Source organism: Meles meles, chromosome 1 (assembly GCF_922984935.1).
Source record: "Meles meles chromosome 1, mMelMel3.1 paternal haplotype, whole genome shotgun sequence".
Taxonomy (NCBI): Eukaryota; Metazoa; Chordata; class Mammalia; order Carnivora; family Mustelidae; genus Meles; species Meles meles.
The window spans coordinates 80834709-80855783 of record NC_060066.1 but is presented as its reverse complement, the minus strand read 5'-3'; positions in this window follow the sequence as shown (position 1 = coordinate 80855783).

Here is a 21075-nt window from a genome sequence, read left to right as displayed (position 1 = left end):
AAGGGGAAAAGCAATTCAATGGAGGAGTGACAGCGTTTTGAAGAAATGGTGCTAGAGCAAGTGGACTTCCAGAGACAAAGAAGAAGAAGGAGAAGAAGAAGAGGGAGGGGCAGAGAGGAGGAGGAGGTGGAGGTGGAGGACGAGGAGGACGAGGACCACAATCGAAGGCTCATCCTCTGTACAAAACTGAACTCGTGGCGCCTGGGTGACTCAGTCGCTGAGGCAGCCAGCTCTTCATTTCGGCTCTTGTCATGCTCTCAGGGTCCCGGGACAAAATCAGGCTCCAAGCTCACTGGGGAGTCTGCTTAAGGACGCTCTTTTCGCTTCTCCCTCCACCCCACGCCCCACTCATGCGCATGCTCACTCTCTCAAAAAGAAAAAAAATTTTGTTAAATTAACTCAAAATTAATCAGCGCCTTCTATGTAAAATGATAAATCTTCTAGGGAAAAAAATGTCCAGAATGGACAGCTAGGTAAAGAATCCTCCGACTGGACATCAAATCATGTTCCGTTCAAGAAGAGTTGATTCATTAGACATGATCCAACAATCAGAATTGGAAGTCTGTCATGTGTGAAACACCTTGTGAAGAAGACCCAAAAGGGAAGCTACAAACTGGGAGAAAATAGGTGCAAACCACATACCTGATAAAGGACTCCTGTCGGAAGGAGAGAACCTCAAAAGTTGACCCCCAAAGAAGCAAGCCATCCAGTCTGAAAAGAACAAAAACAAAAAAAATGGGCAAAAGACCGAAACACTTTACCAAAGAGTATACAGATGGAAATCCCATAAAAAGTTACCATCGGGGCAATTCAAATTCAAACTCCAATGAGCTCTCACTGCACACCGATCACCATGATGCAAACCAAATGCACCCGAGAGGGAGAGAGAGACCCCACTCCCCAATGCAAGGCAGGATGTGGAACGACTGGATCGCTCCTGCATCGCTGTTGGGAATGGAAGATGATAGAGCTCCCTCTTGAAAACAGTTCACAGTTGCTTTTCTTTTTCAAGGCCTGGAGTTAAATTCCAGGGAACAAGCAGTAGAATATGCTTTTCGGGTGCACAGGATAGTGACCCAACCCTCCACACAGTTTCTCTGAAATCTAGACTTGCAACCACCCTAGGACCCCAGTCATTGCACTCTTGGCATTTCTCTGCGAGAAATCCAAACTTACGTTTGCTCCAAAACCTGTACAGGAACGGATCTGTGTCCTGATGGAAGCAGTGGGGCTGCCAAGGGGGTAGAAGTGACTGCAGTGGTTGGATATTGACACTGGACAGCCTTGTAAGAGATGTTCTCATCTTGCTTCTTTGAAGGCCCCTTCCCATTCATGGTGGTCCTGGGGACAAGGAGAAAAGGAATGTCAACGATTTCAAGAAGTTGAAAGGAATTCAAGAAGTTGAAACCAAGCATCAGAACACCATCTCTTCTACATGAATTCATTCTCATATTCACCCCCAGTCTCCCAAAGCAGACAGGAGGGGTCTGGTCCAACAAGGGTTGCGGGCAGTGGCCCTTCCACAGGCCATCTCCCCTCCAGTCTAGAAGTCCAACGACCAGGTCCCAGGCTTTCAACTCATCTCATTCTCTCGGGGCCTTCTCTAGGGGCCCCAGGGAACTTCCGGGCTCGTTCTCTGCCTTCTAGGAGGCTCTGTGGGGCTGGGTCGAGTGCTCTCAGCCAACTTGGACCACACTGCCAGGTGTCTCCCCCTGCATTTGCCACCCTTCGACACAGGAGGATCAAGTGGGAGGATGTCCTCTCAGAGAGATCCATGGCGATCAGAATAGATGTCCTCTCTCTTCCATTGTTTACCCTCATCTCTCAGGCGTTTCTACCATCTCTTGATTTCCCTGGAATTTCAACCCCAGGAGACGGGGGGTGGGTCAGAAGCCAAACATTTGGCTTCCCACTCCTGTCTTTCTTGAAGGTTTTCCCCGAACCAATGGGCCTAAAACAACATTCATAACCTGATATGGTTTCTGTGGGCCAGCCATCCAGGTGCAACTAGCCAGGTCCCTGTGGCTCAGGATCTCTCACAAGGCTGCAGTCCAGAGGGCCTCTGGATCTTCAGTCATCTGCGGGCTTGTTGGGGGTAAGTCTGCTTTTGAGCTCACTCAGCTGGCTGTGAGCAGCCAGAGGCCCTCCATTGCTGGAAGCAAGAAAGAGTCATTCCTTGCCCCATGGGCCTCTCCAGCATAAAGCTCCCAAGGAGCAGCTGGCTTCCCTGGGAACAGATGAGGGAGGGAGGGACGGAGGGCGGGCAAGCCCAAGAGGAGACCAGTCTCTTTGTCAACTCACCTCCGAAGGGACATCCTATCACTTTGGCCACATTCTGTCCTTTACAAGGGAGTCAGTAGTTCTGACTCGATCAAGAGGTAGAGTATGGAACACAAAACGATGTGTACCCAAGATGGGAATCGTTGGAGACCCTTAAAGGCTGCCCTCCCTACTTGGCTGGGACTTGACCTCAGCTAGCCACCACTATAATCTCTGCATCCTTCTATTATTATATATTATGTTAGATTATATTATATGCACTATTATCTTTGCATAGAATCATCACATCCTAGGACGTGAACGAGGGGAACATTTTACCAAGCCCTTCTGGGATCCTTCAGCAGCTTGCCTAGAAGTTCCTTGCCCAAGGGTGCCTGTCAGTTCAGTGTCTGGCTCCTGATTTCGGTTCAGGGCTGATCACGTGATCTGGGAAATCCAGACCAGCGTCTGGTTCAGCACTTGAGTCCGACGCCTGTCGAGGAATCTCTCTAACTCGGCCCCTCCCCCGCCTGCATGTGTGTGCGTTCCTTTGTGTGTGTGTGTGTGTATGTGTGCGCCGTCACCCTTTCTGTCTCTCCAAAGAAGAAGAAGAAGAAGAAGAAGAAGAAGAAGAAGAAGAAGAAGAAGAAGAAGGAGAAGAAGAAGAAGAAGAAGAAGAAGAAGAAGAAGAACAGTAGTAGGCATAGTAGTAGAAGTTATTGGCACAGCAGGTGATCATTAGACAACCCTGGTTTGGAACGGGAGCTCTGAAGTTCACTAGCTGTGTGATCTTGGGGCAAGTTGTTTCCCCTGTCTGAACCTCAGTCAGACATGACACACTGGGTTATTGGGACGATGAAGGGATCGATAAAAGACACTTCAAACCGTCCCTTGCTTGGCATAGAATCCCTTAATCAAATCCATTCTCAGGAGCAGTAGTCTCAGCCATTGGATATTTTTATTTTTATTTGTGTTACGCTGAACACTGAAAAATATTCTCTCACACTCATACGGCTCCAGGGAATATGGAGCATCAGGCTAAAGGATGGGGTGGATCTCAAGTCAAAGGAGCCATGGGTATGGCTGAAGGGGTAAGCACAGGAGCTTTTGTGCTCTGGTTGTGAGTGTTGGTGGCTGCTGGGCAAGGGAATCAGACCTGCAGGGGACCCGAGAACTTGGAGTCTGGCCAGTGCACCCTTGCTCCCTTCTTGGGCTTCCTGGGTTTCAGGGGAGCCTTTGGCCCTTGAGGGTATTGGGAGGCTGTGCCCGGAACAGCAGGAGCAGGAGCAGGAGGCCCCCCGGAGACAGGCTGGACCTTGGGCCCAGAGTTGGCCAGCTTCTGCCTGAGGCAATGGTTTTGGGCCTGGAGCCTTTGGAACTCCCTCTCTGCCCACAGGACAGCCTTCTGGCTCTCCTCACTCCTCTTCTCCACCAGGAGGTGCTCCCGCTCATGCAAGGAGGCGATTTGCTGCCATTCTCGGTGCAGGTCGGCGGCCATGTTCCTATAGAGGCCCAAGTGCCAGTGGGCAGCATCCGCCTTCCTGCGCACCTTGGCAAGCTCGTTCTTCACTTGTAGGCAGCGTGCCTTCTCCTCCCTCATCTTCCTCTCCAGGTGTCTGAGGTGCTCTTCGCACAGCTTCGGCTCTGCCTCAAGCTTCAGGCGCAACTTCGGAATCTCACCGTCCAGGAGGGTGTTCCGAAGGTGAACAGGTACTTGCTCAGCTTGGTGGCTTGTTGGGTTTCTTGGGAGCTCTTCTTTCCTCTGACGTGCCTTCTTCAGTGCCCTGGATGGCTTTAATTGGTTCACGGGGCTCGCGCCTGAGGGCACGTGGTCAGGGGAGGAAGAGCCAGTCTCCACCTGCCTCCTTGAGCCCCCACCTTCCAGATGATCTCCAAGCAGCTCTAGCACATGCATCCCCTTCAGGAGGATCTGGCTGAGGGTGTGCTGTTGGCGCTGGCCCTCAGCGCTGGCCTGCCGCCGCACTCCTCCTTCAGGAAGCTCTGGCCTGCCTGCCTGCCCTGCCTCGTCCTGCACTCTCTGTCCACAGCTGCCAATCTCCTGAACCAGCGGTTCTGCACTTGCCTGCAGATCACGGCTGTCCTTGAAGCCTTCTGGTGTTTTCCTCACCAGGGCTTCTCCATCTTCCTGGCCTGCTCCACAGATGGGATTTTCATGAGGCAGCTGGTGAGGGCTCTTCAACAGCCGTTCCCGAACTCCCTTCAGCAGTTGCGTGGTGTTTCCCACTGACCAATACCCGGCATCTTGATTCAGGGCAGCCAGAGCAAGAAGCTGGAACGGGAGAGGACTGGCCTTCGGCTCGGATGATGCGACAGCTCCACGGGCTTGTGCGTCCGGTTCGGTCTTCTCCATGCCTTTTCCAGACACATCCTCGTTCTGGGCACACTGCCACTTTCTTCTTCGGAAGCTGAGTGCACTCTTTCCCAGGAACACCACCACTGCAGTGCACACCAGGATCTCCCAGCGAAACCCAGAGACTCGTGGCACATGTGGCCAACGTTCGTCTATCACCAACCCAGCAGCCCACAGCTGCTCCAGGACAGCCCACAGCGGCTCCAGAACTGTGTGGGGAGGCATTTGGATGGCCCCCAGCTGGCTCCAAAGAGCCTTGTGGCTTGGTCTCCGATCACCAGTGTCTTCTGGGCTACTAGGAAGTGCTTGGAACCCCTACGAGGGTTCCGTCTCCAACGCAAACCAGTGCTTGGCAACAGGAGCTGAAGGGAGGAGGGGTGGGGGATGTTCACCTGAGTCTCCAAGGCACATCAGTGCCTGCAACCGGAGCTGACAGCAGGTGGGGTAGGGGAGGGGAATCGCTATATTGTACACCTGAAACAAAGACAACCCTATCGATCAATTTCTCGGAAGTACAATTTCAACATTAAAAAAAATACTTAAAAGCAAACTAGGTATCCAAAGGAGAAAAATAACAAATATCCAAACACTGAGAAAGTAACCTTCTAGATGATCAAAGATCAAAGATCAAATCTCAATGCATTGAAGTGAAGGAAAATGAACATACAACATATGAAAATGTGTGGGACACAGCTCAATCAATGGACAGCACCATGTAGAGCAATCACTGCCTATGTTAGAAAGGAAGAGGAGCGTCTGGGAGGCTCAGTCAGTTAGTCCAACTCTTGATTTTGACTCGGGTCATGATCAAACTCGGGGTTGTGAGACTGAACCTGCATTGTGCTGGTGCTGGGCATGGAGGCTGCTTAATAATCCGTCTCTCTCTCTCTCTCTCTCTGTACCCATTCCCTGTCTTTCTCTCTCTCTCTCTCTCTCTGTCTCTCCCAGTCTCAAAACAATAAGCTCTCCACGTCAGAACCTAGAAAAAGATGAGAAAATAAAACTAAAGAAGAAAACAAAAGGAATCCTTCCATCCAGTTTCAAGATCTACAGCTATAGTAATCAAAAATGTGTGGTGTTGGTGAAGGGATAGACAAATGGAACAGTATAAAGATAGATAAGTGGAACAGGATCAAACCCAGAAGGAGACCAACCACCAACATGTCAATGGGATTCTGACAAAGGGGAAAAGCAATTCAATGGAGGAGTGACAGCGTTTTGAAGAAATGGTGCTAGAGCAAGTGGACTTCCAGAGACAAAGAAGAAGAAGGAGAAGAAGAAGAGGGAGGGGCAGAGAGGAGGAGGAGGTGGAGGTGGAGGACGAGGAGGACGAGGACCACAATCGAAGTCTCATCCTCTGTACAAAACTGAACTCGTGGCGCCTGGGTGACTCAGTCGCTGAGGCAGCCAGCTCTTTATTTCGGCTCTTGTCATGCTCTCAGGGTCCCGGGACAAAATCAGGCTCCAAGCTCACTGGGGAGTCTGCTTAAGGACGCTCTTTTCGCTTCTCCCTCCACCCCACGCCCCACTCATGCGCATGCTCACTCTCTCAAAAAGAAAAAAAATTTTGTTAAATTAACTCAAAATTATCACCGCCTTCTATGTAAAATGATAAATCTTCTAGGGAAAAAAATGTCCAGAATGGACAGCTAGGTAAAGAATCCTCCGACTGGACATCAAATCATGTTCCGTTCAAGAAGAGTTGATTCATTAGACATGATCCAACAATCAGAATTGGAAGTCTGTCATGTGTGAAACACCTTGTGAAGAAGACCCAAAAGGGAAGCTACAAACTGGGAGAAAATAGGTGCAAACCACATACCTGATAAAGGACTCCTGTCGGAAGGAGAGAACCTCAAAAGTTGACCCCCAAAGAAGCAAGCCATCCAGTCTGAAAAGAACAAAAACAAAAAAAATGGGCAAAAGACCGAAACACTTTACCAAAGAGTAAACAGATGGAAATCCCATAAAAAGTTACCATCGGGGCAATTCAAATTCAAACTCCAATGAGCTCTCACTGCACTCCTATCACCATGATGCAAACCAAATGCACCCGAGAGGGAGAGAGAGACCCCACTCCCCAATGCAAGGCAGGATGTGGAACGACTGGATCGCTCCTGCATCGCTGTTGGGAATGGAAGATGATAGAGCTCCCTCTTGAAAACAGTTCACAGTTGCTTTTCTTTTTCAAGGCCTGGAGTTAAATTCCAGGGAACAAGCAGTAGAATATGCTTTTCGGGTGCACAGTATAGTGACCCAACCCTCCACACAGTTTCTCTGAAAACTAGACTTGCAACCACCCTAGGACCCCAGTCATTGCACTCTTGGCATTTCTCTGAGAGAAATCCAAACTTACGTTTGCTCCAAAACCTGTACAGGAACGGATCTGTGTCCTGATGGAAGCAGTGGGGCTGCCAAGGGGGTAGAAGTGACTGCAGTGGTTGGATATTGACACTGGACAGCCTTGTAAGAGATGTTCTCATCTTGCTTCTTTGAAGGCCCCTTCCCATTCATGGTGGTCCTGGGGACAAGGAGAAAAGGAATGTCAACGATTTCAAGAAGTTGAAAGGATTTCAAGAAGTTGAAACCAAGCATCAGAACACCATCTCTTCTACATGAATTCATTCTCATATTCACCCCCAGTCTCCCAAAGCAGACAGGAGGGGTCTGGTCCAACAAGGGTTGCGGGCAGTGGCCCTTCCACAGGCCATCTCCCCTCCAGTCTAGAAGTCCAACGACCAGGTCCCAGGCTTTCAACTCATCTCATTCTCTCGGGGCCTTCTCTAGGGGCCCCAGGGAACTTCCGGGCTCGTTCTCTGCCTTCTCGGAGGCTCTGTGGGGCTGGGTCGAGTGCTCTCAGCCGACTTGGACCACACTGCCAGGTGTCTCCCCCTGCATTTGCCACCCTTCGACACAGGAGGATCAAGTGGGAGGATGTCCTCTCAGAGAGATCCATGGCGATCAGAATAGATGTCCTCTCTCTTCCATTGTTTACCCTCATCTCTCAGGCGTTTCTACCATCTCTTGATTTCCCTGGAATTTCAACCCCAGGAGACGGGGGGTGGGTCAGAAGCCAAACATTTGGCTTCCCACTCCTGTCTTTCTTGAAGGTTTTCCCCCGAACCAATGGGCCTAAAACAACATTCATAAACTGATATGGTTTCTGTAGGCCAGCCATCCAGGTGCAACTAGCCAGGTCCCTGTGGCTCAGGATCTCTCACAAGGCTGCAGTCCAGAGGGCCTCTGGATCTTCAGTCATCTGCGGGCTTGTTGGGGGTAAGTCTGCTTTTGAGCTCACTCAGCTGGCTGTGAGCAGCCAGAGGCCCTCCATTGCTGGAAGCAAGAAAGAGTCATTCCTTGCCCCATGGGCCTCTCCAGCATAAAGCTCCCAAGGAGCAGCTGGCTTCCCTGGGAACAGATGAGGGAGGGAGGGACGGAGGGCGGGCAAGCCCAAGAGGAGACCAGTCTCTTTGTAAACTCACCTCCGAAGGGACATCCTATCACTTTGGCCACATTCTGTCCTTTACAAGGGAGTCAGTAGTTCTGACTCGATCAAGAGGTAGAGTATGGAACACAAAACGATGTGTACCCAAGATGGGAATCGTTGGAGACCCTTAAAGGCTGCCCTCCCTACTTGGCTGGGACTTGACCTCAGCTAGCCACCACTATAATCTCTGCATCCTTCTATTATTATATATTATGTTAGATTATATTATATGCACTATTATCTTTGCATAGAATCATCACATCCTAGGACGTGAACGAGGGGAACATTTTACCAAGCCCTTCTGGGATCCTTCAGCAGCTTGCCTAGAAGTTCCTTGCCCAAGGGTGCCTGTCAGTTCAGTGTCTGGCTCCTGATTTTGGTTCAGGGCTGATCACGTGATCTGGGAAATCCAGACCAGCGTCTGGTTCAGCACTTGAGTCCCAAGCCTGTCGAGGAATCTCTCTAACTCGGCCCCAACCCCGCCTGCATGTGTGTGCGTTCCTTTGTGTGTGTGTGTGTGTGTATGTGTGCGCCGTCACCCTTTCTGTCTCTCTCTCTCTCTCTCGAAGAAGAAGAAGAAGAAGAAGAAGAAGAAGAAGAAGAAGAAGAAGAACAGTAGTAGGCATAGTAGTAGAAGTTATTGGCACAGCAGGTGATCATTAGACAACCCTGGTTTGGAACGGGAGCTCTGAAATTCACTAGCTGTGTGATCTTGGGGCAAGTTGTTTCCCCTGTCTGAACCTCAGTCAGACATGACACACTGGGTTATTGGCACGATTAAGGGATCGATAAAAGACACTTCAAACCGTCCCTAGCTTGGCATAGAATCCCTTAATCAAATCCATTCTCAGGAGCAGGAGTCTCAGCCATTGGATATTTTTATTTTTATTTGTGTTACGCTGAACACTGAAAAATATTCTCTCACACTCATACGGCTCCAGGGAATATGGAGCATCAGGCTAAAGGATGGGGTGGATCTCAAGTCAAAGGAGCCATGGGTATGGCTGAAGGGGTAAGCACAGGAGCTTTTGTGCTCTGGTTGTGAGTGTTGGTGGCTGCTGGGCAAGGGAATCAGACCTGCAGGGGACCCGAGAACTTGGAGTCTGGCCAGTGCACCCTTGCTCCCTTCTTGGGCTTCCTGGGTTTCAGGGGAGCCTTTGGCCCTTGAGGGTATTGGGAGGCTGTGCCCGGAACAGCAGGAGCAGGAGCAGGAGGCCCCCCGGAGACAGGCTGGACCTTGGGCCCAGAGTTGGCCAGCTTCTGCCTGAGGCAATGGTTTTGGGCCTGGAGCCTTTGGAACTCCCTCTCTGCCCACAGGACAGCCTTCTGGCTCTCCTCACTCCTCTTCTCCACCAGGAGGCGCTCCCGCTCATGCAAGGAGGCGATTTGCTGCCATTCTCGGTGCAGGTCGGCGGCCATGTTCCTATAGAGGCCCAAGTGCCAGTGGGCAGCATCCGCCTTCCTGCGCACCTTGGCAAGCTCGTTCTTCACTTGCAGGCAGCGTGCCTTCTCCTCCATCATCTTCCTCTCCAGGTGTCTGAGGTGCTCTTCGCACAGCTTCGGCTCTGCCTCAAGCTTCAGGCGCAACTTCGGAATCTCACCGTCCAGGAGGGTGTTCCGAAGGGGAACAGGTCCTTGCTCAGCTTGGTGGCTTGTTGGGTTTCTTGGGAGCTCTTCATTCCTCTGACGTGCCTTCTTCAGTGCCCTGGACGGCTTGAATTGGTTCACGGGGCTCGCGCCTGAGGGCACGTGGTCAGGGGAGGAGGAGCCAGTCTCCACCTGCCTCCTTGAGCCCCCACCTTCCAGATGATCTCCAAGCAGCTCTAGCACATGCATCCCCTTCAGGAGGATCTGGCTGAGGGTGTGCTGTTGGCTCTGGCCCTCAGCGCTGGCCTGCCGCCGCACTCCTCCTTCAGGAAGCTCTGGCCTGCCTGCCTGCCCTGCCTCGTCCTGCACTCTCTGTCCACAGCTGCCAATCTCCTGAACCAGCGGGTCTGCACTTGCCTGCAGATCACGGCTGTCCTTGAAGCCTTCTGGTGTTTTCCTCACCAGGGCTTCTCCATCTTCCTGGGCTGCTCCACAGATGGGATTTTCATGAGGCAGCTGCTGAGGGCTCTTCAACAGCCTTTCCCGAACTCCCTTCAGCAGTTGCGTGGTGTTTCCCACTGACCAATACCCGGCATCTTGATTCAGGGCAGCCAGAGCAAGAAGCTGGAACGGGAGAGGACTGGCCTTCGGCTCGGATGATGCGACAGCTCCACGGGCTTGTGAGTCCGGTTCGGTCTTTTCCATGCCTTTTCCAGAGACTTCCTCGTTCTGGGCACACTGCCACTTTCTTCTTCGGAAGCTGAGTGCACTCTTTCCCAGGAACACCACCACTGCAGTGCACACCAGGATCTCCCAGCGAAACCCAGAGACTCGTGGCACATGTGGCCAACGTTCGGATATCACCAACCCAGCAGCCCACAGCTGCTCCAGGACAGCCCACAGCGGCTCCAGAACTGTGTGGGGAGGCATTTGGATGGCCCCCAGCTGGCTCCAAAGAGCCTTGTGGCTTGGTCTCCGATCACCAGTGTCTTCTGGGCCACTAGGAAGTGCTTGGAACCCCTATGAGGGTTCCGTCTCCAACGCAAACCAGTGCCTGGCAACAGGAGCTGAAGGGAGGAGGGGTGGGGGAGGTGCACCTGAGTCTCCAAGGCACATCAGTGCCTGCAACCGGAGCTGACAGCAGGTGGGGTAGGGGAGGGGAATCGCTCTATTGTACACCTGAAACAAAGACAACCCTATCGATCAATTTCACGGAAGTACAATTTCAACATTTAAAAAAATATATTTAAAAAGCAAACTAGGTATCCAAAGGAGAAAACTAACAAATATCCAAACTCTGAGAAAGTAACCTTCTAGATGATCAAAGATCAAAGATCAAATCTCAATGCATTGAAGTGAAGGAAAATGAACATACAACATATGAAAATGTGTGGGACACAGCACAATCAATGGACAGTACCATGTAGAGCAATCACTGCCTATGTTAGAAAGGAGGAGGAGCATCTGGGAGGCTCAGTCAGTTAGTCCAAGTCTTGATTTTGACTCGGGTCATGAATAAACTCGAGGTTGTGAGACTGAACCTGCATTGTGCTGGTGCTGGGCATGGAGGCTGTTTAATAATCTCTCTCTCTCTCTCTCTCTCTCTCTCTCTGTACCCCTTCCCTGTCTCTCTCTCTCTCTCTCTCTCTCTCTCAAAACAATAAGCTCTCCACGTCAGAACCTAGAAAAAGATGAGAAAATAAAACTAAAGAAGAAAACCAAAGGAATCCTTCCACCCAGTTTCAAGATCTACAGCTATAGTAATCAAAAATGTGTGGTGTTGGTGAAGGGATAGACAAATGGAACAGTATAAAGATAGATAAGTGGAACAGGATCAAACCCAAAAAGAGACCAACCACCAACATGTCAATGGGATTCTGACAAAGGGGAAAAGCAATTCAATGGAGGAGTGACAGCGTTTTGAAGAAATGGTGCTAGAGCAAGTGGACTTCCAGAGACAAAGAAGAAGAAGGAGAAGAAGAAGAGGGAGGGGCAGAGAGGAGGAGGAGGTGGAGGTGGAGGACGAGGAGGACGAGGACCACAATCGAAGGCTCATCCTCTGTACAAAACTGAACTCGTGGCGCCTGGGTGACTCAGTCGCTGAGGCAGCCAGCTCTTCATTTCGGCTCTTGTCATGCTCTCAGGGTCCCGGGACAAAATCAGGCTCCAAGCTCACTGGGGAGTCTGCTTAAGGATGCTCTTTTCGCTTCTCCCTCCACCCCACGCCCCACTCATGCGCATGCTCACTCTCTCAAAAAGAAAAAAAAATTTGTTAAATTAACTCAAAATTAATCACCGCCTTCTATGTAAAATGATAAATCTTCTAGGGAAAAAAATGTCCAGAATGGACAGCTAGGTAAAGAATCCTCCGACTGGACATCAAATCATGTTCCGTTCAAGAAGAGTTGATTCATTAGACATGATCCAACAATCAGAATTGGAAGTCTGTCATGTGTGAAACACCTTGTGAAGAAGACCCAAAAGGGAAGCTACAAACTGGGAGAAAATAGGTGCAAACCACATACCTGATAAAGGACTCCTGTCGGAAGGAGAGAACCTCAAAAGTTGACCCCCAAAGAAGCAAGCCATCCAGTCTGAAAAGAACAAAAACACAAAAAATTGTCAAAAGACCGAAACACTTTACCAAAGAGTATACAGATGGAAATCCCATAAAAAGTTACCATCGGGGCAATTCAAATTCAAACTCCAATGAGCTCTCACTGCACACCTATCACCATGATGCAAACCAAATGCACCCGAGAGGGAGAGAGAGACCCCACTCCCCAATGCAAGGCAGGATGTGGAACGACTGGATCGCTCCTGCATCGCTGTTGGGAATGGAAGATGATAGAGCTCCCTCTTGAAAACAGTTCACAGTTCCTTTTCTTTTTCAAGGCCTGGATTTAAATTCCAGGGAACAAGCAGTAGAATATGCTTTTCGGGTGCACAGGATAGTGACCCAACCCTCCACACAGTTTCTCTGAAAACTAGACTTGCAACCACCCTAGGACCCCAGTCATTGCACTCTTGGCATTTCTCTGAGAGAAATCCAAACTTACGTTTGCTCCAAAACCTGTACAGGAACGGATCTGTGTCCTGATGGAAGCAGTGGGGCTGCCAAGGGGGTAGAAGTGACTGCAGTGGTTGGATATTGACACTGGACAGCCTTGTAAGAGATGTTCTCATCTTGCTTCTTTGAAGGCCCCTTCCCATTCATGGTGGTCCTGGGGACAAGGAGAAAAGGAATGTCAACGATTTCAAGAAGTTGAAAGGATTTCAAGAAGTTGAAACCAAGCATCAGAACACCATCTCTTCTACATGAATTCATTCTCATATTCACCCCCAGTCTCCCAAAGCAGACAGGAGGGGTCTGGTCCAACAAGGGTTGCGGGCAGTGGCCCTTCCACAGGCCATCTCCCCTCCAGTCTAGAAGTCCAACGACCAGGTCCCAGGCTTTCAACTCATCTCCTTCTCTCGGGGCCTTCTCTAGGGGCCCCAGGGAACTTCCGGGCTCGTTCTCTGCCTTCTAGGAGGCTCTGTGGGGCTGGGTCGAGTGCTCTCAGCCGACTTGGACCACACTGCCAGATGTCTCCCCCTGCATTTGCCACCCTTCGACACAGGAGGATCAAGTGGGAGGATGTCCTCTCAGAGAGATCCATGGCGATCAGACTAGATGTCCTCTCTCTTCCATTGTTTACCCTCATCTCTCAGGCGTTTCTACCATCTCTTGATTTCCCTGGAATTTCAACCCCAGGAGACGGGGGGTGGGTCAGAAGCCAAACATTTGGCTTCCCACTCCTGTCTTTCTTGAAGGTTTTCCCCGAACCAATGGGCCTAAAACAACATTCATAACCTGATATGGTTTCTGTGGGCCAGCCATCCAGGTGCAACTAGCCAGGTCCCTGTGGCTCAGGATCTCTCACAAGGCTGCAGTCCAGAGGGCCTCTGGATCTTCAGTCATCTGCGGGCTTGTTGGGGGTAAGTCTGCTTTTGAGCTCACTCAGCTGGCTGTGAGCAGCCAGAGGCCCTCCATTGCTGGAAGCAAGAAAGAGTCATTCCTTGCCCCATGGGACTCTCCAGCATAAAGCTCCCAAGGAGCAGCTGGCTTCCCTGGGAACAGATGAGGGAGGGAGGGACGGAGGGCGGGCAAGCCCAAGAGGAGACCAGTCTCTTTGTAAACTCACCTCCGAAGGGACATCCTATCACTTTGGCCACATTCTGTCCTTTACAAGGGAGTCAGTAGTTCTGAATCGAAGCAAGAGGCAGAGTATGGAACACAAAACGATGTGTACCCAAGATGGGAATCGTTGGAGACCCTTAAAGGCTGCCCTCCCTACTTGGCTGGGACTTGACCTCAGCTAGCCACCACTATAATCTCTGCATCCTTCTATTATTATATATTATGTTAGATTATATTATATGCACTATTATCTTTGCATAGAATCATCACATCCTAGGACGTGAACGAGGGGAACATTTTACCAAGCCCTTCTGGGATCCTTCAGCAGCTTGCCTAGAAGTTCCTTGCCCAAGGGTGCCTGTCAGTTCAGTGTCTGGCTCCTGATTTCGGTTCAGGGCTGATCACGTGATCTGGGAAATCCAGACCAGCGTCTGGTTCAGCACTTTAGTCCGAAGCCTGTCGAGGAATCTCTCTAACTCGGCCCCTCCCCCGCCTGCATGTGTGTGCGTTCCTTTGAGTGTGTGTGTGTGTATGTGTGCGCCGTCACCCTTTCTGTCTCTCTCGAAGAAGAAGAAGAAGAAGAAGAAGAAGAAGAAGAAGAAGAAGAAGAAGAAGAACAGTAGTAGGCATAGTAGTAGAAGTTATTGGCACAGCAGGTGATCATTAGACAACCCTGGTTTGGAACGGGAGCTCTGAAATTCACTAGCTGTGTGATCTTGGGGCAAGTTGTTTCCCCTGTCTGAACCTCAGTCAGACATGACACACTGGATTATTGGGACGATTAAGGGATCGATAAAAGACACTTCAAACCGTCCCTAGCTTGGCATAGAATCCCTTAATCAAATCCATTCTCAGTAGCAGTAGTCTCAGCCATTGGATATTTTTATTTTTATTTGTGTTACGCTGAACACTGAAAAATATTCTCTCACACTCATACGGCTCCAGGGAATATGGAGCATCAGGCTAAAGGATGGGGTGGATCTCAAGTCAAAGGAGCCATGGGTATGGCTGAAGGGGTAAGCACAGGAGCTTTTGTGCTCTGGTTGTGAGTGTTGGTGGCTGCTGGGCAAGGGAATCAGACCTGCAGGGGACCCGAGAACTTGGAGTCTGGCCAGTGCACCCTTGCTCCCTTCTTGGGCTTCCTGGGTTTCAGGGGAGCTTTGGCCCTGAGGGTATTGGGAGGCTGTGCCCGGAACAGCAGGAGCAGGAGCAGGAGGCCCCCCGGAGACAGGCTGGACCTTGGGCCCAGAGTTGGCCAGCTTCTGCCTGAGGCAATGGTTTTGGGCCTGGTGCCTTTGGAACTCCCTCTCTGCCCACAGGACAGCCTTCTGGCTCTCCTCACTCCTCTTCTCCACCAGGAGGCGCTCCCGCTCATGCAAGGAGGCGATTTGCTGCCATTCTTGGTGCAGGTCGGCGGCCATGTTCCTATAGAGGCCCAAGTGCCAGTGGGCAGCATCCGCCTTCCTGCGCACCTTGGCAAGCTCGTTCTTCACTTGCAGGCAGCGTGCCTTCTCCTCCATCATCTTCCTCTCCAGGTGTCTGAGGTGCTCTTCGCACAGCTTCGGCTCTGCCTCAAGCTTCAGGCGCAACTTCGGAATCTCACCGTCCAGGAGGGTGTTCCGAAGGTGAACAGGTCCTTGCTCAGCTTGGTGGCTTGTTGGGTTTCTTGGGAGCTCTTCATTCCTCTGACGTGCCTTCTTCAGTGCCCTGGACGGCTTTAATTGGTTCACGGGGCTCGCGCCTGAGGGCACGTGGTCAGGGGAGGAGGAGCCAGTCTCCACCTGCCTCCTTGAGCCCCCACCTTCCAGATGATCTCCAAGCAGCTCTAGCACATGCATCCCCTTCCGGAGGATCTGGCTGAGGGTGTGCTGTTGGCTCTGGCCCTCAGCGCTGGCCTGCCGCCGCACTCCTCCTTCAGGAAGCTCTGGCCTGCCTGCCTGCCCTGCCTCGTCCTGCACTCTCTGTCCACAGCTGCCAATCTCCTGAACCAGCGGGTCTGCACTTGCCTGCAGATCACGGCTGTCCTTGAAGCCTTCTGGTGTTTTCCTCACCAGGGCTTCTCCATCTTCCTGGGCTGCTCCACAGATGGGATTTTCATGAGGCAGCTGCTGAGGGCTCTTCAACAGCCTTTCCCGAACTCCCTTCAGCAGTTGCGTGGTGTTTCCCACTGACCAATACCCGGCATCTTGATTCAGGGCAGCCAGAGCAAGAAGCTGGAACGGGAGAGGACTGGCCTTCGGCTCGGATGATGCGACAGCTCCACGGGCTTGTGCGTCCGGTTCGGTCTTCTCCATGCCTTTTCCAGAGACTTCCTCGTTCTGGGCACACTGCCACTTTCTTCTTCGGAAGCTGAGTGCACTCTTTCCCAGGAACACCACCACTGCAGTGCACACCAGGATCTCCCAGCGAAACCCAGAGACTCGTGGCACATGTGGCCAACGTTCGGATATCACCAACCCAGCAGCCCACAGCTGCTCCAGGACAGACCACAGCGGCTCCAGAACTGTGTGGGGAGGCATTTGGATGGCCACCAGCTGGCTCCAAAGAGCCTTGTGGCTTGGTCTCCGATCACCAGTGTCTTCTGGGCCACTAGGAAGTGCTTGGAACCCCTATGAGGGTTCCGTCTCCAACGCAAACCAGTGCCTGGCAACAGGAGCTGAAGGGAGGAGGGGTGGGGGAGGTGCACCTGAGTCTCCAAGGCACATCAGTGCCTGCAACCGGAGCTGACAGCAGGTGGGGTAGGGGAGGGGAATCGCTCTATTGTACACCTGAAACAAAGACAACCCTATCGATCAATTTCTCGGAAGTACAATTTCAACATTTAAAAAAATATATTTAAAAAGCAAACTAGGTATCCAAAGGAGAAAACTAACAAATATCCAAACTCTGAGAAAGTAACCTTCTAGATGATCAAAGATCAAAGATCAAATCTCAATGCATTGAAGTGAAGGAAAATGAACATACAACATATGAAAATGTGTGGGACACAGCACAATCAATGGACAGTACCATGTAGAGCAATCACTGCCTATGTTAGAAAGGAGGAGGAGCATCTGGGAGGCTCAGTCAGTTAGTCCAAGTCTTGATTTTGACTCGGGTCATGATTAAACTCGAGGTTGTGAGACTGAACCTGCATTGTGCTGGTGCTGGGCATGGAGGCTGTTTAATAATCTCTCTCTCTCTCTCTCTCTCTCTCTCTCTGTACCCCTTCCCTGTCTCTCTCTCTCTCTCTCTCTCTCTCAAAACAATAAGCTCTCCACGTCAGAACCTAGAAAAAGATGAGAAAATAAAACTAAAGAAGAAAACCAAAGGAATCCTTCCACCCAGTTTCAAGATCTACAGCTATAGTAATCAAAAATGTGTGGTGTTGGTGAAGGGATAGACAAATGGAACAGTATAAAGATAGATAAGTGGAACAGGATCAAACCCAAAAAGAGACCAACCACCAACATGTCAATGGGATTCTGACAAAGGGGAAAAGCAATTCAATGGAGGAGTGACAGCGTTTTGAAGAAATGGTGCTAGAGCAAGTGGACTTCCAGAGACAAAGAAGAAGAAGGAGAAGAAGAAGAGGGAGGGGCAGAGAGGAGGAGGAGGTGGAGGTGGAGGACGAGGAGGACGAGGACCACAATCGAAGGCTCATCCTCTGTACAAAACTGAACTCGTGGCGCCTGGGTGACTCAGTCGCTGAGGCAGCCAGCTCTTCATTTCGGCTCTTGTCATGCTCTCAGGGTCCCGGGACAAAATCAGGCTCCAAGCTCACTGGGGAGTCTGCTTAAGGACGCTCTTTTCGCTTCTCCCTCCACCCCACGCCCCACTCATGCGCATGCTCACTCTCTCAAAAAGAAAAAAATATTTGTTAAATTAACTCAAAATCAATCACCGCCTTCTACGTAAAATGATAAATCTTCTAGGGAAAAAAATGTCCAGAATGGACAGCTAGGTAAAGAATCCTCCGACTGGACATCAAATCATGTTCCGTTCAAGAAGAGTTGATTCATTAGACATGATCCAACAAATCAGAATTGGAAGTCTGTAATGTGTGAAACACCTTGTGAAGAAGACCCAAAAGGGAAGCTACAAACTGGGAGAAAATAGGTGCAAACCACATACCTGATAAAGGACTCCTGTCGGAAGGAGAGAACCTCAAAAGTTGACCCCCAAAGAAGCAAGCCATCCAGTCTGAAAAGAACAAAAACAAAAAAAAATGGGCAAAAGACCGAAACCCTTTACCAAAGAGTATACAGATGGAAATCCCATAAAAAGTTACCATCGGGGCAATTCAAATTCAAACTCCAATGAGCTCTCACTGCACACCTATCACCATGATGCAAACCAAATGCACCCGAGAGGGAGAGAGAGACCCCACTCCCCAATGCAAGGCAGGATGTGGAACGACTGGATCGCTCCTGCATCGCTGTTGGGAATGGAAGATGATAGAGCTCCCTCTTGAAAACAGTTCACAGTTCCTTTTCTTTTTCAAGGCCTGGAGTTAAATTCCAGGGAACAAGCAGTAGAATATGCTTTTCGGGTGCACAGTAGAGTGACCCAACCCTCCACACAGTTTCTCTGAAAACTAGACTTGCAACCACCCTAGGACCCCAGTCATTGCACTCTTGGCATTTCTCTGCGAGAAATCCAAACTTACGTTTGCTCCAAAACCTGTACAGGAACGGATCTGTGTCCTGATGGAAGCAGTGGGGCTGCCAAGGGGGTAGAAGTGACTGCAGTGGTTGGATATTGACACTGGACAGCCTTGTAAGAGATGTTCTCACTTTGCTTCTTTGAAGGCCCCTTCCCATTCATGGTGGTCCTGGGGACAAGGAGAAAAGGAATGTCAACGATTTCAAGAAGTTGAAAGGATTTCAAGAAGTTGAAACCAAGCATCAGAACACCATCTCTTCTACATGAATTCATTCTCATATTCACCCCCAGTCTCCCAAAGCAGACAGGAGGGGTCTGGTCCAACAAGGGTTGCGGGCAGTGGCCCTTCCACAGGCCATCTCCCCTCCAGTCTAGAAGTCCAACGACCAGGTCCCAGGCTTTCAACTCATCTCATTCTCTCGGGGCCTTCTCTAGGGGCCCCAGGGAACTTCCGGGCTCGTTCTCTGCCTTCTAGGAGGCTCTGTGGGGCTGGGTCGAGTGCTCTCAGCCGACTTGGACCACACTGCCAGGTGTCTCCCCCTGCATTTGCCACCCTTCGACACAGGAGGATCAAGTGGGAGGATGTCCTCTCAGAGAGATCCATGGCGATCAGAATAGATGTCCTCTCTCTTCCATTGTTTACCCTCATCTCTCAGGCGTTTCTACCATCTCTTGATTTCCCTGGAATTTCAACCCCAGGAGACGGGGGGTGGGTCAGAAGCCAAACATTTGGCTTCCCACTCCTGTCTTTCTTGAAGGTTTTCCCCGAACCAATGGGCCTAAAACAACATTCATAACCTGATATGGTTTCTGTGGGCCAGCCATCCAGGTGCAACTAGCCAGGTCCCTGTGGCTCAGGATCTCTCACAAGGCTGCAGTCCAGAGGGCCTCTGGATCTTCAGTCATCTGCGGGCTTGTTGGGGGTAAGTCTGCTTTTGAGCTCACTCAGCTGGCTGTGAGCAGCCAGAGGCCCTCCATTGCTGGAAGCAAGAAAGAGTCATTCCTTGCCCCATGGGCCTCTCCAGCATAAAGCTCCCAAGGAGCAGCTGGCTTCCCTGGGAACAGATGAGGGAGGGAGGGACGGAGGGCGGGCAAGCCCAAGAGGAGACCAGTCTCTTTGTCAACTCACCTCCGAAGGGACATCCTATCACTTTGGCCACATTCTGTCCTTTACAAGGGAGTCAGTAGTTCTGACTCGAAGCAAGAGGTAGACTATGGAACACAAAACGATGTGTACCCAAGATGGGAATCGTTGGAGACCCTTAAAGGCTGCCCTCCCTACTTGGCTGGGACTTGACCTCAGCTAGCCACCACTATAATCTCGGCATCTTTCTATTATTATATATTATGTTAGATTATATTATATGCACTATTATCTTTGCATAGAATCATCACATCCTAGGACGTGAACGAGGGGAACATTTTACCAAGCCCTTCTGGGATCCTTCAGCAGCTTGCCTAGAAGTTCCTTGCCCAAGGGTGCCTGTCAGTTCAGTGTCTGGCTCCTGATTTCGGTTCAGGGCTGATCACGTGATCTGGGAAATCCAGACCAGCGTCTGGTTCAGCACTTGAGTCCGACGCCTGTCTAGGAATCTCTCTAACTCGGCCCCTCCCCCGCCTGCATGTGTGTGCGTTCCTTTGTGTGTGTGTGTGTGTATGTGTGCGCCGTCACCCTTTCTGTCTCTCCAAAGAAGAAGAAGAAGAAGAAGAAGAAGAAGAAGAAGAAGAAGAAGAAGAAGAAGAAGGAGAAGAAGAAGAAGAAGAAGAAGAAGAAGAAGAACAGTAGTAGGCATAGTAGTAGAAGTTATTGGCACAGCAGGTGATCATTAGACAACCCTGGTTTGGAACGGGAGCTCTGAAATTCACTAGCTGTGTGATCTTGGGGCAAGTTGTTTCCCCTGTCTGAACCTCAGTCAGACATGACACACTGGGTTATTGGGACGATGAAGGGATCGATAAAAGACACTTCAAACCGTCCCTTGCTTGGCATAGAATCCCTTAATCAAATCCATTCTCAGGAGCAGTAGTCTCAGCCATTGGATATTTTTATTTTTATTTGTGTTACGCTGAACACTGAAAAATATTCTCTCACACTCATACGGCTCCAGGGAATATGGAGCATCAGGCTAAAGGATGGGGTGGATCTCAAGTCAAAGGAGCCATGGGTATGGCTGAAGGGGTAAGCACAGGAGCTTTTGTGCTCTGGTTGTGAGTGTTGGTGGCTGCTGGGCAAGGGAATCAGACCTGCAGGGGACCCGAGAACTTGGAGTCTGGCCAGTGCACCCTTGCTCCCTTCTTGGGCTTCCTGGGTTTCAGGGGAGCCTTTGGCCCTTGAGGGTATTGGGAGGCTGTGCCCGGAACAGCAGGAGCAGGAGCAGGAGGCCCCCCGGAGACAGGCTGGACCTTGGGCCCAGAGTTGGCCAGCTTCTGCCTGAGGCAATGGTTTTGGGCCTGGAGCCTTTGGAACTCCCTCTCTGCCCACAGGACAGCCTTCTGGCTCTCCTCACTCCTCTTCTCCACCAGGAGGTGCTCCCGCTCATGCAAGGA